The sequence below is a fragment of the Pungitius pungitius genome, unplaced genomic scaffold, assembly GCF_949316345.1.
Source record: "Pungitius pungitius unplaced genomic scaffold, fPunPun2.1 scaffold_29, whole genome shotgun sequence".
Taxonomy (NCBI): Eukaryota; Metazoa; Chordata; class Actinopteri; order Perciformes; family Gasterosteidae; genus Pungitius; species Pungitius pungitius.
Window position 1 is genome coordinate 507,506 of NW_026909812.1, and position 13,669 is coordinate 521,174.

General features: G+C 44.6%; 28 non-coding genes and 1 pseudogene across 28 annotated transcripts; all 29 read right to left on the bottom strand.

Annotated features, from left to right (window-relative positions):
- Window positions 1-160: 160 nt before the first annotated feature.
- Window positions 161-279, bottom strand: LOC134111382 (5S ribosomal RNA). The gene has a single exon (XR_009944765.1). It is a non-coding gene; the product is annotated as a 5S ribosomal RNA (ribosomal RNA).
- A 344-nt stretch (window positions 280-623) lies between these two features.
- LOC134110925 (5S ribosomal RNA) lies at window positions 624-742 on the bottom strand. The gene has a single exon (XR_009944308.1). It is a non-coding gene; the product is annotated as a 5S ribosomal RNA (ribosomal RNA).
- A 339-nt stretch (window positions 743-1,081) lies between these two features.
- On the bottom strand, window positions 1,082-1,200 carry LOC134111451 (5S ribosomal RNA; annotated as a pseudogene).
- Window positions 1,201-1,544: 344 nt separating this feature from the next.
- On the bottom strand, window positions 1,545-1,663 carry LOC134110926 (5S ribosomal RNA). Its single transcript, XR_009944309.1, has one exon. It is a non-coding gene; the product is annotated as a 5S ribosomal RNA (ribosomal RNA).
- Window positions 1,664-2,002: 339 nt separating this feature from the next.
- On the bottom strand, window positions 2,003-2,121 carry LOC134111554 (5S ribosomal RNA). The gene has a single exon (XR_009944898.1). It is a non-coding gene; the product is annotated as a 5S ribosomal RNA (ribosomal RNA).
- Window positions 2,122-2,465: 344 nt separating this feature from the next.
- Window positions 2,466-2,584, bottom strand: LOC134111158 (5S ribosomal RNA). Its single transcript, XR_009944541.1, has one exon. It is a non-coding gene; the product is annotated as a 5S ribosomal RNA (ribosomal RNA).
- Window positions 2,585-2,923: 339 nt separating this feature from the next.
- Window positions 2,924-3,042, bottom strand: LOC134111565 (5S ribosomal RNA). The gene has a single exon (XR_009944909.1). It is a non-coding gene; the product is annotated as a 5S ribosomal RNA (ribosomal RNA).
- A 344-nt stretch (window positions 3,043-3,386) lies between these two features.
- LOC134111159 (5S ribosomal RNA) lies at window positions 3,387-3,505 on the bottom strand. Its single transcript, XR_009944542.1, has one exon. It is a non-coding gene; the product is annotated as a 5S ribosomal RNA (ribosomal RNA).
- Window positions 3,506-3,844: 339 nt separating this feature from the next.
- Window positions 3,845-3,963, bottom strand: LOC134110927 (5S ribosomal RNA). The gene has a single exon (XR_009944310.1). It is a non-coding gene; the product is annotated as a 5S ribosomal RNA (ribosomal RNA).
- Window positions 3,964-4,307: 344 nt separating this feature from the next.
- Window positions 4,308-4,426, bottom strand: LOC134110928 (5S ribosomal RNA). The gene has a single exon (XR_009944311.1). It is a non-coding gene; the product is annotated as a 5S ribosomal RNA (ribosomal RNA).
- A 344-nt stretch (window positions 4,427-4,770) lies between these two features.
- On the bottom strand, window positions 4,771-4,889 carry LOC134111160 (5S ribosomal RNA). Its single transcript, XR_009944543.1, has one exon. It is a non-coding gene; the product is annotated as a 5S ribosomal RNA (ribosomal RNA).
- Window positions 4,890-5,228: 339 nt separating this feature from the next.
- On the bottom strand, window positions 5,229-5,347 carry LOC134110929 (5S ribosomal RNA). Its single transcript, XR_009944312.1, has one exon. It is a non-coding gene; the product is annotated as a 5S ribosomal RNA (ribosomal RNA).
- A 344-nt stretch (window positions 5,348-5,691) lies between these two features.
- LOC134110930 (5S ribosomal RNA) lies at window positions 5,692-5,810 on the bottom strand. The gene has a single exon (XR_009944313.1). It is a non-coding gene; the product is annotated as a 5S ribosomal RNA (ribosomal RNA).
- A 344-nt stretch (window positions 5,811-6,154) lies between these two features.
- On the bottom strand, window positions 6,155-6,273 carry LOC134110932 (5S ribosomal RNA). Its single transcript, XR_009944315.1, has one exon. It is a non-coding gene; the product is annotated as a 5S ribosomal RNA (ribosomal RNA).
- Window positions 6,274-6,612: 339 nt separating this feature from the next.
- LOC134110933 (5S ribosomal RNA) lies at window positions 6,613-6,731 on the bottom strand. Its single transcript, XR_009944316.1, has one exon. It is a non-coding gene; the product is annotated as a 5S ribosomal RNA (ribosomal RNA).
- Window positions 6,732-7,075: 344 nt separating this feature from the next.
- Window positions 7,076-7,194, bottom strand: LOC134110934 (5S ribosomal RNA). Its single transcript, XR_009944317.1, has one exon. It is a non-coding gene; the product is annotated as a 5S ribosomal RNA (ribosomal RNA).
- Window positions 7,195-7,533: 339 nt separating this feature from the next.
- LOC134111128 (5S ribosomal RNA) lies at window positions 7,534-7,652 on the bottom strand. The gene has a single exon (XR_009944511.1). It is a non-coding gene; the product is annotated as a 5S ribosomal RNA (ribosomal RNA).
- A 394-nt stretch (window positions 7,653-8,046) lies between these two features.
- On the bottom strand, window positions 8,047-8,165 carry LOC134110935 (5S ribosomal RNA). The gene has a single exon (XR_009944318.1). It is a non-coding gene; the product is annotated as a 5S ribosomal RNA (ribosomal RNA).
- Window positions 8,166-8,504: 339 nt separating this feature from the next.
- LOC134110936 (5S ribosomal RNA) lies at window positions 8,505-8,623 on the bottom strand. Its single transcript, XR_009944319.1, has one exon. It is a non-coding gene; the product is annotated as a 5S ribosomal RNA (ribosomal RNA).
- A 393-nt stretch (window positions 8,624-9,016) lies between these two features.
- On the bottom strand, window positions 9,017-9,135 carry LOC134110937 (5S ribosomal RNA). The gene has a single exon (XR_009944320.1). It is a non-coding gene; the product is annotated as a 5S ribosomal RNA (ribosomal RNA).
- Window positions 9,136-9,474: 339 nt separating this feature from the next.
- Window positions 9,475-9,593, bottom strand: LOC134110938 (5S ribosomal RNA). The gene has a single exon (XR_009944321.1). It is a non-coding gene; the product is annotated as a 5S ribosomal RNA (ribosomal RNA).
- A 393-nt stretch (window positions 9,594-9,986) lies between these two features.
- Window positions 9,987-10,105, bottom strand: LOC134110939 (5S ribosomal RNA). Its single transcript, XR_009944322.1, has one exon. It is a non-coding gene; the product is annotated as a 5S ribosomal RNA (ribosomal RNA).
- Window positions 10,106-10,444: 339 nt separating this feature from the next.
- Window positions 10,445-10,563, bottom strand: LOC134111129 (5S ribosomal RNA). The gene has a single exon (XR_009944512.1). It is a non-coding gene; the product is annotated as a 5S ribosomal RNA (ribosomal RNA).
- A 393-nt stretch (window positions 10,564-10,956) lies between these two features.
- Window positions 10,957-11,075, bottom strand: LOC134110940 (5S ribosomal RNA). The gene has a single exon (XR_009944323.1). It is a non-coding gene; the product is annotated as a 5S ribosomal RNA (ribosomal RNA).
- Window positions 11,076-11,414: 339 nt separating this feature from the next.
- On the bottom strand, window positions 11,415-11,533 carry LOC134110941 (5S ribosomal RNA). Its single transcript, XR_009944324.1, has one exon. It is a non-coding gene; the product is annotated as a 5S ribosomal RNA (ribosomal RNA).
- Window positions 11,534-11,926: 393 nt separating this feature from the next.
- Window positions 11,927-12,045, bottom strand: LOC134110943 (5S ribosomal RNA). The gene has a single exon (XR_009944326.1). It is a non-coding gene; the product is annotated as a 5S ribosomal RNA (ribosomal RNA).
- A 339-nt stretch (window positions 12,046-12,384) lies between these two features.
- Window positions 12,385-12,503, bottom strand: LOC134111131 (5S ribosomal RNA). Its single transcript, XR_009944514.1, has one exon. It is a non-coding gene; the product is annotated as a 5S ribosomal RNA (ribosomal RNA).
- Window positions 12,504-12,897: 394 nt separating this feature from the next.
- On the bottom strand, window positions 12,898-13,016 carry LOC134110944 (5S ribosomal RNA). Its single transcript, XR_009944327.1, has one exon. It is a non-coding gene; the product is annotated as a 5S ribosomal RNA (ribosomal RNA).
- A 339-nt stretch (window positions 13,017-13,355) lies between these two features.
- Window positions 13,356-13,474, bottom strand: LOC134111132 (5S ribosomal RNA). The gene has a single exon (XR_009944515.1). It is a non-coding gene; the product is annotated as a 5S ribosomal RNA (ribosomal RNA).
- Between the last annotated feature and the right edge of the window lie 195 nt (window positions 13,475-13,669).

A 13,669-nucleotide genomic window follows, 5' to 3' on the forward strand; every position in this document is an offset into this window, starting at 1 on the left:
TTGCAGTCCCCGCCACCTCAAATGGCCTGACGATGGTACGGACGTAAGCCACCTTTCATCTTCTTCCTATTGCATCTCTTCTACAATGTGATTTTTTTTTTACAATTGTGTAGGTGTACAATTTACGGCGCTGGGCGGCTTTCAGAGAGAGAAGTGAAAAAGCTTACGGCACCTGGGATTCCCAGGCGGTCTTCCATCCAGGTACTAACCAGGCCCTGCTCTGCTTAGCTTCCGAGATCAGACGAGATCGGGCGGAACCAGAGAGGTATGGACGTAAGCTGCTTTTCATCTTTTTCCTAATCCTTTAAAACGTGTCAAAGATAATCAGAAGTTTCTTTTTCTAAAATTGAAGCAGTTCTTAGCATTGGCAAGAGAGGTTCCTAAAGCCTGAAGGTAACTTTACTTTTCTTCACTGGCAATTCTAACATGTTGGGTTAGCACCTGTATTTCAACGGCTAAATTACAAACAACAGTATGCCAATCGTAAATGTTGATCAACACTAATTTAGCAATCATGAAACGGAATCATTTTGGATAATATTGTCTAATTTCCTTTCATATCCAACGTTAAAACAGGTGTACAATCTGCGGCGCTCGGCGGCTTTCGGAGAGAGAAGTGAAAAAGCTTACGGCACCTGGGATTCCCAGGCGGTCTTCCATCCAGGTACTAACCAGGCCCTGCTCTGCTTAGCTTCCGAGATCAGACGAGATCGGGCGGAACCAGAGAGGTATGGCCGTAAGCTGCTTTTTATCTTTTTCCTAATCCTTTATAATGCGTCAATGAATTATGACACGCCAGCCGTTGGCATCTTTGTGTGGGTTAAATAAGGGTATGCAAAGAAGGCTGTGACATCCCATGCCGAAAATTGGATGGACTAGAGAAGACCCGCCCAGGAGTCCCAGCCAATCGGTGAATGGCCATTGCAGTCCCCGCCACCTCAAATGGCCTGACGATGGTACGGACGTAAGCCACCTTTCATCTTCTTCCTATTGCATCTCTTCTACAATGTGAAATTTTTTTTACAATTGTGTAGGTGTACAATCTACGGCGCTGGGCGGCTTTCAGAGAGAGAAGTGAAAAAGCTTACGGCACCTGGGGTTTCCAGGCGGTCTTCCATCCAGGTACTAACCAGGCCCTGCTCTGCTTAGCTTCCGAGAACAGACGAGATCGGGCGGAACCAGAGAGGTATGGACGTAAGCTGCTTTTCATCTTTTTCCTAATCCTTTAAAACGTGTCAAAGATAATCAGAAGTTTCTTTTTCTAAAATTGAAGCAGTTCTTAGCATTGGCAAGAGAGGTTCCTAAAGCCTGAAGGTAACTTTACTTTTCTTCACTGGCAATTCTAACATGTTGGGTTAGCACCTGTATTTCAACGGCTAAATTACAAACAACAGTATGCCAATCGTAAATGTTGACCAACACTAATTTAGCAATCATGAAACGGAATCATTTTGGATAATATTGTCTAATTTCCTTTCATATCCAACGTTAAAACAGGTGTACAATCTGCGGCGCTCGGCGGCTTTCGGAGAGAGAAGTGAAAAAGCTTACGGCACCTGGGATTCCCAGGCGGTCTTCCATCCAGGTACTAACCAGGCCCTGCTCTGCTTAGCTTCCGAGATCAGACGAGATCGGGCGGAACCAGAGAGGTATGGCCGTAAGCTGCTTTTTATCTTTTTCCTAATCCTTTATAATGCGTCAATGAATTATGACACGCCTGCCGTTGGCATCTTTGTGTGGGTTAAATAAGGGTATGCAAAGAAGGCTGTGACATCCCATGCCGAAAATTGGATGGACTAGAGAAGACCCGCCCAGGAGTCCCAGCCAATCGGTGAATGGCCATTGCAGTCCCCGCCACCTCAAATGGCCTGACGATGGTATGGACGTAAGCCACCTTTCATCTTCTTCCTATTGCATCTCTTCTACAATGTGAATTTTTTTTTACAATTGTGTAGGTGTACAATCTACGGCGCTGGGCGGCTTTCAGAGAGAGAAGTTAAAAAGCTTACGGCACCTGGGATTCCCAGGCGGTCTTCCATCCAGGTACTAACCAGGCCCTGCTCTGCTTAACTTCCGAGATCAGACGAGATCGGGCGGAACCAGAGAGGTATGGCCGTAAGCTGCTTTTCATCTTTTTCCTAATCCTTTAAAACGTGTCAAAGATAATCAGAAGTTTCTTTTTCTAAAATTGAAGCAGTTCTTAGCATTGGCAAGAGAGGTTCCTAAAGCCTGAAGGTAACTTTACTTTTCTTCACTGGCAATTCTAACATGTTGGGTTAGCACCTGTATTTCAACGGCTAAATTACAAACAACAGTATGCCAATGGTAAATGTTGACCAACACTAATTTAGCAATCATGAAACGGAATCATTTTGGATAATATTGTCTAATTTCCTTTCATATCCAACGTTAAAACAGGTGTACAATCTGCGGCGCTCGGCGGCTTTCGGAGAGAGAAGTGAAAAAGCTTACGGCACCTGGGATTCCCAGGCGGTCTTCCATCCAGGTACTAAACAGGCCCTGCTCTGCTTAGCTTCCGAGATCAGACGAGATCGGGCGGAACCAGAGAGGTATGGCCGTAAGCTGCTTTTTATCTTTTTCCTAATCCTTTATAATGCGTCAATGAATTATGACACGCCTGCCGTTGGCATCTTTGTGTGGGTTAAATAAGGGTATGCAAAGAAGGCTGTGACATCCCATGCCGAAAATTGGATGGACTAGAGAAGACCCGCCCAGGAGTCCCAGCCAATCGGTGAATGGCCATTGCAGTCCCCGCCACCTCAAATGGCCTGACGATGGTATGGACGTAAGCCACCTTTCATCTTCTTCCTATTGCATCTCTTCTACAATGTGAATTTTTTTTTACAATTGTGTAGGTGTACAATCTACGGCGCTGGGCGGCTTTCAGAGAGAGAAGTTAAAAAGCTTACGGCACCTGGGATTCCCAGGCGGTCTTCCATCCAGGTACTAACCAGGCCCTGCTCTGCTTAACTTCCGAGATCAGACGAGATCGGGCGGAACCAGAGAGGTATGGCCGTAAGCTGCTTTTCATCTTTTTCCTAATCCTTTAAAACGTGTCAAAGATAATCAGAAGTTTCTTTTTCTAAAATTGAAGCAGTTCTTAGCATTGGCAAGAGAGGTTCCTAAAGCCTGAAGGTAACTTTACTTTTCTTCACTGGCAATTCTAACATGTTGGGTTAGCACCTGTATTTCAACGGCTAAATTACAAACAACAGTATGCCAATGGTAAATGTTGACCAACACTAATTTAGCAATCATGAAACGGAATCATTTTGGATAATATTGTCTAATTTCCTTTCATATCCAACGTTAAAACAGGTGTACAATCTGCGGCGCTCGGCGGCTTTCGGAGAGAGAAGTGAAAAAGCTTACGGCACCTGGGATTCCCAGGCGGTCTTCCATCCAGGTACTAAACAGGCCCTGCTCTGCTTAGCTTCCGAGATCAGACGAGATCGGGCGGAACCAGAGAGGTATGGCCGTAAGCTGCTTTTTATCTTTTTCCTAATCCTTTATAATGCGTCAATGAATTATGACACGCCTGCCGTTGGCATCTTTGTGTGGGTTAAATAAGGGTATGCAAAGAAGGCTGTGACATCCCATGCCGAAAATTGGATGGACTAGAGAAGACCCGCCCAGGAGTCCCAGCCAATCGGTGAATGGCCATTGCAGTCCCCGCCACCTCAAATGGCCTGACGATGGTATGGACGTAAGCCACCTTTCATCTTCTTCCTATTGCATCTCTTCTACAATGTGAATTTTTTTTTACAATTGTGTAGGTGTACAATCTACGGCGCTGGGCGGCTTTCAGAGAGAGAAGTTAAAAAGCTTACGGCACCTGGGATTCCCAGGCGGTCTTCCATCCAGGTACTAACCAGGCCCTGCTCTGCTTAGCTTCCGAGATCAGACGAGATCGGGCGGAACCAGAGAGGTATGGCCGTAAGCTGCTTTTCATCTTTTTCCTAATCCTTTAAAACGTGTCAAAGATAATCAGAAGTTTCTTTTTCTAAAATTGAAGCAGTTCTTAGCATTGGCAAGAGAGGTTCCTAAAGCCTGAAGGTAACTTTACTTTTCTTCACTGGCAATTCTAACATGTTGGGTTAGCACCTGTATTTCAACGGCTAAATTACAAACAACAGTATGCCAATCGTAAATGTTGACCAACACTAATTTAGCAATCATGAAACGGAATCATTTTGGATAATATTGTCTAATTTCCTTTCATATCCAACGTTAAAACAGGTGTACAATCTGCGGCGCTCGGCGGCTTTCGGAGAGAGAAGTGAAAAAGCTTACGGCACCTGGGATTCCCAGGCGGTCTTCCATCCAGGTACTAACCAGGCCCTGCTCTGCTTAGCTTCCGAGATCAGACGAGATCGGGCGGAACCAGAGAGGTATGGCCGTAAGCTGCTTTTCATCTTTTTCCTAATCCTTTAAAACGTGTCAAAGATAATCAGAAGTTTCTTTTTCTAAAATTGAAGCAGTTCTTAGCATTGGCAAGAGAGGTTCCTAAAGCCTGAAGGTAACTTTACTTTTCTTCACTGGCAATTCTAACATGTTGGGTTAGCACCTGTATTTCAACGGCTAAATTACAAACAACAGTATGCCAATGGTAAATGTTGACCAACACTAATTTAGCAATCATGAAACGGAATCATTTTGGATAATATTGTCTAATTTCCTTTCATATCCAACGTTAAAACAGGTGTACAATCTGCGGCGCTCGGCGGCTTTCGGAGAGAGAAGTGAAAAAGCTTACGGCACCTGGGATTCCCAGGCGGTCTTCCATCCAGGTACTAAACAGGCCCTGCTCTGCTTAGCTTCCGAGATCAGACGAGATCGGGCGGAACCAGAGAGGTATGGCCGTAAGCTGCTTTTTATCTTTTTCCTAATCCTTTATAATGCGTCAATGAATTATGACACGCCTGCCGTTGGCATCTTTGTGTGGGTTAAATAAGGGTATGCAAAGAAGGCTGTGACATCCCATGCCGAAAATTGGATGGACTAGAGAAGACCCGCCCAGGAGTCCCAGCCAATCGGTGAATGGCCATTGCAGTCCCCGCCACCTCAAATGGCCTGACGATGGTATGGACGTAAGCCACCTTTCATCTTCTTCCTATTGCATCTCTTCTACAATGTGAATTTTTTTTTACAATTGTGTAGGTGTACAATCTACGGCGCCAGGCGGCTTTCAGAGAGAGAAGTTAAAAAGCTTACGGCACCTGGGATTCCCAGGCGGTCTTCCATCCAGGTACTAACCAGGCCCTGCTCTGCTTAGCTTCCGAGATCAGACGAGATCGGGCGGAACCAGAGAGGTATGGCCGTAAGCTGCTTTTCATCTTTTTCCTAATCCTTTAAAACGTGTCAAAGATAATCAGAAGTTTCTTTTTCTAAAATTGAAGCAGTTCTTAGCATTGGCAAGAGAGGTTCCTAAAGCCTGAAGGTAACTTTACTTTTCTTCACTGGCAATTCTAACATGTTGGGTTAGCACCTGTATTTCAACGGCTAAATTACAAACAACAGTATGCCAATCGTAAATGTTGACCAACACTAATTTAGCAATCATGAAACGGAATCATTTTGGATAATATTGTCTAATTTCCTTTCATATCCAACGTTAAAACAGGTGTACAATCTGCGGCGCTCGGCGGCTTTCGGAGAGAGAAGTGAAAAAGCTTACGGCACCTGGGATTCCCAGGCGGTCTTCCATCCAGGTACTAACCAGGCCCTGCTCTGCTTAGCTTCCGAGATCAGACGAGATCGGGCGGAACCAGAGAGGTATGGCCGTAAGCTGCTTTTCATCTTTTTCCTAATCCTTTAAAACGTGTCAAAGATAATCAGAAGTTTCTTTTTCTAAAATTGAAGCAGTTCTTAGCATTGGCAAGAGAGGTTCCTAAAGCCTGAAGGTAACTTTACTTTTCTTCACTGGCAATTCTAACATGTTGGGTTAGCACCTGTATTTCAACGGCTAAATTACAAACAACAGTATGCCAATGGTAAATGTTGACCAACACTAATTTAGCAATCATGAAACGGAATCATTTTGGATAATATTGTCTAATTTCCTTTCATATCCAACGTTAAAACAGGTGTACAATCTGCGGCGCTCGGCGGCTTTCGGAGAGAGAAGTGAAAAAGCTTACGGCACCTGGGATTCCCAGGCGGTCTTCCATCCAGGTACTAACCAGGCCCTGCTCTGCTTAGCTTCCGAGATCAGACGAGATCGGGCGGAACCAGAGAGGTATGGCCGTAAGCTGCTTTTTATCTTTTTCCTAATCCTTTATAATGCGTCAATGAATTATGACACGCCTGCCGTTGGCATCTTTGTGTGGGTTAAATAAGGGTATGCAAAGAAGGCTGTGACATCCCATGCCGAAAATTGGATGGACTAGAGAAGACCCGCCCAGGAGTCCCAGCCAATCGGTGAATGGCCATTGCAGTCCCCGCCACCTCAAATGGCCTGACGATGGTATGGACGTAAGCCACCTTTCATCTTCTTCCTATTGCATCTCTTCTACAATGTGAATTTTTTTTTACAATTGTGTAGGTGTACAATCTACGGCGCTGGGCGGCTTTCAGAGAGAGAAGTGAAAAAGCTTACGGCACCTGGGATTCCCAGGCGGTCTTCCATCCAGGTACTAACCAGGCCCTGCTCTGCTTAGCTTCCGAGATCAGACGAGATCGGGCGGAACCAGAGAGGTATGGCCGTAAGCTGCTTTTCATCTTTTTCCTAATCCTTTAAAACGTGTCAAAGATAATCAGAAGTTTCTTTTTCTAAAATTGAAGCAGTTCTTAGCATTGGCAAGAGAGGTTCCTAAAGCCTGAAGGTAACTTTACTTTTCTTCACTGGCAATTCTAACATGTTGGGTTAGCACCTGTATTTCAACGGCTAAATTACAAACAACAGTATGCCAATCGTAAATGTTGATCAACACTAATTTAGCAATCATGAAACGGAATCATTTTGGATAATATTGTCTAATTTCCTTTCATATCCAACGTTAAAACAGGTGTACAATCTGCGGCGCTCGGCGGCTTTCGGAGAGAGAAGTGAAAAAGCTTACGGCACCTGGGATTCCCAGGCGGTCTTCCATCCAGGTACTAACCAGGCCCTGCTCTGCTTAGCTTCCGAGATCAGACGAGATCGGGCGGAACCAGAGAGGTATGGCCGTAAGCTGCTTTTTATCTTTTTCCTAATCCTTTATAATGCGTCAAAAAATTATGTCACGCCTGCCGTTGGCATCTTTGTGTGGGTTAAATAAGGGTATGCAAAGAAGGCTGTGACATCCTATGGCGAAAATTGGATGGACTAGAGAAGACCCGCCCAGGAGTCCCAGCCAATCGGTGGATGGCCATTGCAGTCCCCGCCACCTCAAATGGCCTGACGATGGTATGGACGTAAGCCACCTTTCATCTTCTTCCTATTGCATCTCTTCTACAATGTGATCAACTTTTTACAATTGTGTAGGTGTACAAGCTACGGCGCTGGGCGGCTTTCAGAGAGAGAAGTGAAAAAGCTTACGGCACCTGGGATTCCCAGGCGGTCTTCCATTCAGGTACTAACCAGGCCCTGCTCTGCTTAGCTTCCGAGATCAGACGAGATCGGGCGGAACCAGAGAGGTATGGCCGTAAGCTGCTTTTCATCTTTTTCCTAATCCTTTAAAACGTGTCAAAGATAATCAGAAGTTTCTTTTTCTAAAATTGAAGCAGTTCTTAGCATTGGCAAGAGAGGTTCCTAAAACCTAAAGGGAACTTTACTTTTCTTCTTTGGTAAATCTAACATGTTTGGTTAGCACCTGTATTTCAACGGCTAAATTACAAACAAAAGTATGCCAATTGTTAAATGTTGATCAACACTAATTTAGCAACCATGAAACGGAATCATGTTTGATAATATTGTCTAAATGCCTTTCATATCCAACGTTAAAACAACAATAAACATGCATCTCTTCAACAATGTGATATACTTTTTGTAATTTGTAGGTGTACAATCTGCGGCGCTCTGCAGCTTTCAGAGAGAAGTGAAAAAGCTTACGGCACCTGGGATTCCCAGGCGGTCTTCCATCCAGGTACTAACCAGGCCCTGCTCTGCTTAGCTTCCGAGATCAGACGAGATCGGGCGGAACCAGAGAGGTATGGCCGTAAGCTGCTTTTTATCTTTTTCCTAATCCTTTATAATGCGTCAAAAAATTATGTCACGCCTGCCGTTGGCATCTTTGTGTGGGTTAAATAAGGGTATGCAAAGAAGGCTGTGACATCCTATGGCGAAAATTGGATGGACTAGAGAAGACCCGCCCAGGAGTCCCAGCCAATCGGTGGATGGCCATTGCAGTCCCCGCCACCTCAAATGGCCTGACGATGGTATGGACGTAAGCCACCTTTCATCTTCTTCCTATTGCATCTCTTCTACAATGTGAATTTTTTTTTACAATTGTGTAGGTGTACAATCTACGGCGCTGGGCGGCTTTCAGAGAGAGAAGTGAAAAAGCTTACGGCACCTGGGATTCCCAGGCGGTCTTCCATCCAGGTACTAACCAGGCCCTGCTCTGCTTAGCTTCCGAGATCAGACGAGATCGGGCGGAACCAGAGAGGTATGGCCGTAAGCTGCTTTTCATCTTTTTCCTAATCCTTTAAAACGTGTCAAAGATAATCAGAAGTTTCTTTTTCTAAAATTGAAGCAGTTCTTAGCATTGGCAAGAGAGGTTCCTAAAGCCTGAAGGTAACTTTACTTTTCTTCACTGGCAATTCTAACATGTTGGGTTAGCACCTGTATTTCAACGGCTAAATTACAAACAACAGTATGCCAATCGTAAATGTTGATCAACACTAATTTAGCAATCATGAAACGGAATCATTTTGGATAATATTGTCTAAATGCCTTTCATATCCAACGTTAAAACAACAATAAACATGCATCTCTTCAACAATGTGATATACTTTTTGTAATTTGTAGGTGTACAATCTGCGGCGCTCTGCAGCTTTCAGAGAGAAGTGAAAAAGCTTACGGCACCTGGGATTCCCAGGCGGTCTTCCATCCAGGTACTAACCAGGCCCTGCTCTGCTTAGCTTCCGAGATCAGACGAGATCGGGCGGAACCAGAGAGGTATGGCCGTAAGCTGCTTTTTATCTTTTTCCTAATCCTTTATAATGCGTCAAAAAATTATGTCACGCCTGCCGTTGGCATCTTTGTGTGGGTTAAATAAGGGTATGCAAAGAAGGCTGTGACATCCTATGGCGAAAATTGGATGGACTAGAGAAGACCCGCCCAGGAGTCCCAGCCAATCGGTGGATGGCCATTGCAGTCCCCGCCACCTCAAATGGCCTGACGATGGTATGGACGTAAGCCACCTTTCATCTTCTTCCTATTGCATCTCTTCTACAATGTGAATTTTTTTTTACAATTGTGTAGGTGTACAATCTACGGCGCTGGGCGGCTTTCAGAGAGAGAAGTGAAAAAGCTTACGGCACCTGGGATTCCCAGGCGGTCTTCCATCCAGGTACTAACCAGGCCCTGCTCTGCTTAGCTTCCGAGATCAGACGAGATCGGGCGGAACCAGAGAGGTATGGCCGTAAGCTGCTTTTCATCTTTTTCCTAATCCTTTAAAACGTGTCAAAGATAATCAGAAGTTTCTTTTTCTAAAATTGAAGCAGTTCTTAGCATTGGCAAGAGAGGTTCCTAAAGCCTGAAGGTAACTTTACTTTTCTTCACTGGCAATTCTAACATGTTGGGTTAGCACCTGTATTTCAACGGCTAAATTACAAACAACAGTATGCCAATCGTAAATGTTGATCAACACTAATTTAGCAATCATGAAACGGAATCATGTTTGATAATATTGTCTAAATGCCTTTCATATCCAACGTTAAAACAACAATAAACATGCATCTCTTCAACAATGTGATGTACTTTTTGTAATTTGTAGGTGTACAATCTGCGGCGCTCTGCAGCTTTCAGAGAGAAGTGAAAAAGCTTACGGCACCTGGGATTCCCAGGCGGTCTTCCATCCAGGTACTAACCAGGCCCTGCTCTGCTTAGCTTCCGAGATCAGACGAGATCGGGCGGAACCAGAGAGGTATGGCCGTAAGCTGCTTTTTATCTTTTTCCTAATCCTTTATAATGCGTCAAAAAATTATGTCACGCCTGCCGTTGGCATCTTTGTGTGGGTTAAATAAGGGTATGCAAAGAAGGCTGTGACATCCTATGGCGAAAATTGGATGGACTAGAGAAGACCCGCCCAGGAGTCCCAGCCAATCGGTGGATGGCCATCGCAGTCCCCGCCACCTCAAATGGCCTGACGATGGTATGGACGTAAGCCACCTTTCATCTTCTTCCTATTGCATCTCTTCTACAATGTGATCAACTTTTTACAATTGTGTAGGTGTACAAGCTACGGCGCTGGGCGGCTTTCAGAGAGAGAAGTGAAAAAGCTTACGGCACCTGGGATTCCCAGGCGGTCTTCCATTCAGGTACTAACCAGGCCCTGCTCTGCTTAGCTTCCGAGATCAGACGAGATCGGGCGGAACCAGAGAGGTATGGCCGTAAGCTGCTTTTCATCTTTTTCCTAATCCTTTAAAACGTGTCAAAGATAATCAGAAGTTTCTTTTTCTAAAATTGAAGCAGTTCTTAGCATTGGCAAGAGAGGTTCCTAAAGCCTGAAGGTAACTTTACTTTTCTTCACTGGCAATTCTAACATGTTGGGTTAGCACCTGTATTTCAACGGCTAAATTACAAACAACAGTATGCCAATCGTAAATGTTGATCAACACTAATTTAGCAATCATGAAACGGAATCATTTTGGATAATATTGTCTAAATGCCTTTCATATCCAACGTTAAAACAACAATAAACATGCATCTCTTCAACAATGTGATATACTTTTTGTAATTTGTAGGTGTACAATCTGCGGCGCTCTGCAGCTTTCAGAGAGAAGTGAAAAAGCTTACGGCACCTGGGATTCCCAGGCGGTCTTCCATCCAGGTACTAACCAGGCCCTGCTCTGCTTAGCTTCCGAGATCAGACGAGATCGGGCGGAACCAGAGAGGTATGGCCGTAAGCTGCTTTTTATCTTTTTCCTAATCCTTTATAATGCGTCAAAAAATTATGTCACGCCTGCCGTTGGCATCTTTGTGTGGGTTAAATAAGGGTATGCAAAGAAGGCTGTGACATCCTATGGCGAAAATTGGATGGACTAGAGAAGACCCGCCCAGGAGTCCCAGCCAATCGGTGGATGGCCATTGCAGTCCCCGCCACCTCAAATGGCCTGACGATGGTATGGACGTAAGCCACCTTTCATCTTCTTCCTATTGCATCTCTTCTACAATGTGAATTTTTTTTTACAATTGTGTAGGTGTACAATCTACGGCGCTGGGCGGCTTTCAGAGAGAGAAGTGAAAAAGCTTACGGCACCTGGGATTCCCAGGCGGTCTTCCATCCAGGTACTAACCAGGCCCTGCTCTGCTTAGCTTCCGAGATCAGACGAGATCGGGCGGAACCAGAGAGGTATGGCCGTAAGCTGCTTTTCATCTTTTTCCTAATCCTTTAAAACGTGTCAAAGATAATCAGAAGTTTCTTTTTCTAAAATTGAAGCAGTTCTTAGCATTGGCAAGAGAGGTTCCTAAAGCCTGAAGGTAACTTTACTTTTCTTCACTGGCAATTCTAACATGTTGGGTTAGCACCTGTATTTCAACGGCTAAATTACAAACAACAGTATGCCAATCGTAAATGTTGATCAACACTAATTTAGCAATCATGAAACGGAATCATGTTTGATAATATTGTCTAAATGCCTTTCATATCCAACGTTAAAACAACAATAAACATGCATCTCTTCAACAATGTGATGTACTTTTTGTAATTTGTAGGTGTACAATCTGCGGCGCTCTGCAGCTTTCAGAGAGAAGTGAAAAAGCTTACGGCACCTGGGATTCCCAGGCGGTCTTCCATCCAGGTACTAACCAGGCCCTGCTCTGCTTAGCTTCCGAGATCAGACGAGATCGGGCGGAACCAGAGAGGTATGGCCGTAAGCTGCTTTTTATCTTTTTCCTAATCCTTTATAATGCGTCAAAAAATTATGTCACGCCTGCCGTTGGCATCTTTGTGTGGGTTAAATAAGGGTATGCAAAGAAGGCTGTGACATCCTATGGCGAAAATTGGATGGACTAGAGAAGACCCGCCCAGGAGTCCCAGCCAATCGGTGGATGGCCATCGCAGTCCCCGCCACCTCAAATGGCCTGACGATGGTATGGACGTAAGCCACCTTTCATCTTCTTCCTATTGCATCTCTTCTACAATGTGATCAACTTTTTACAATTGTGTAGGTGTACAAGCTACGGCGCTGGGCGGCTTTCAGAGAGAGAAGTGAAAAAGCTTACGGCACCTGGGATTCCCAGGCGGTCTTCCATTCAGGTACTAACCAGGCCCTGCTCTGCTTAGCTTCCGAGATCAGACGAGATCGGGCGGAACCAGAGAGGTATGGCCGTAAGCTGCTTTTCATCTTTTTCCTAATCCTTTAAAACGTGTCAAAGATAATCAGAAGTTTCTTTTTCTAAAATTGAAGCAGTTCTTAGCATTGGCAAGAGAGGTTCCTAAAACCTAAAGGGAACTTTACTTTTCTTCTTTGGTAAATCTAACATGTTTGGTTAGCACCTGTATTTCAACGGCTAAATTACAAACAAAAGTATGCCAATTGTTAAATGTTGATCAACACTAATTTAGCAACCATGAAACGGAATCATGTTTGATAATATTGTCTAAATGCCTTTCATATCCAACGTTAAAACAACAATAAACATGCATCTCTTCAACAATGTGATATACTTTTTGTAATTTGTAGGTGTACAATCTGCGGCGCTCTGCAGCTTTCAGAGAGAAGTGAAAAAGCTTACGGCACCTGGGATTCCCAGGCGGTCTTCCATCCAGGTACTAACCAGGCCCTGCTCTGCTTAGCTTCCGAGATCAGACGAGATCGGGCGGAACCAGAGAGGTATGGCCGTAAGCTGCTTTTTATCTTTTTCCTAATCCTTTATAATGCGTCAAAAAATTATGTCACGCCTGCCGTTGGCATCTTTGTGTGGGTTAAATAAGGGTATGCAAAGAAGGCTGTGACATCCTATGGCGAAAATTGGATGGACTAGAGAAGACCCGCCCAGGAGTCCCAGCCAATCGGTGGATGGCCATTGCAGTCCCCGCCACCTCAAATGGCCTGACGATGGTATGGACGTAAGCCACCTTTCATCTTCTTCCTATTGCATCTCTTCTACAATGTGAATTTTTTTTTACAATTGTGTAGGTGTACAATCTACGGCGCTGGGCGGCTTTCAGAGAGAGAAGTGAAAAAGCTTACGGCACCTGGGATTCCCAGGCGGTCTTCCATTCAGGTACTAACCAGGCCCTGCTCTGCTTAGCTTCCGAGATCAGACGAGATCGGGCGGAACCAGAGAGGTATGGCCGTAAGCTGCTTTTCATCTTTTTCCTAATCCTTTAAAACGTGTCAAAGATAATCAGAAGTTTCTTTTTCTAAAATTGAAGCAGTTCTTAGCATTGGCAAGAGAGGTTCCTAAAGCCTGAAGGTAACTTTACTTTTCTTCACTGGCAATTCTAACATGTTGGGTTAGCACCTGTATTTCAACGGCTAAATTACAAACAACAGT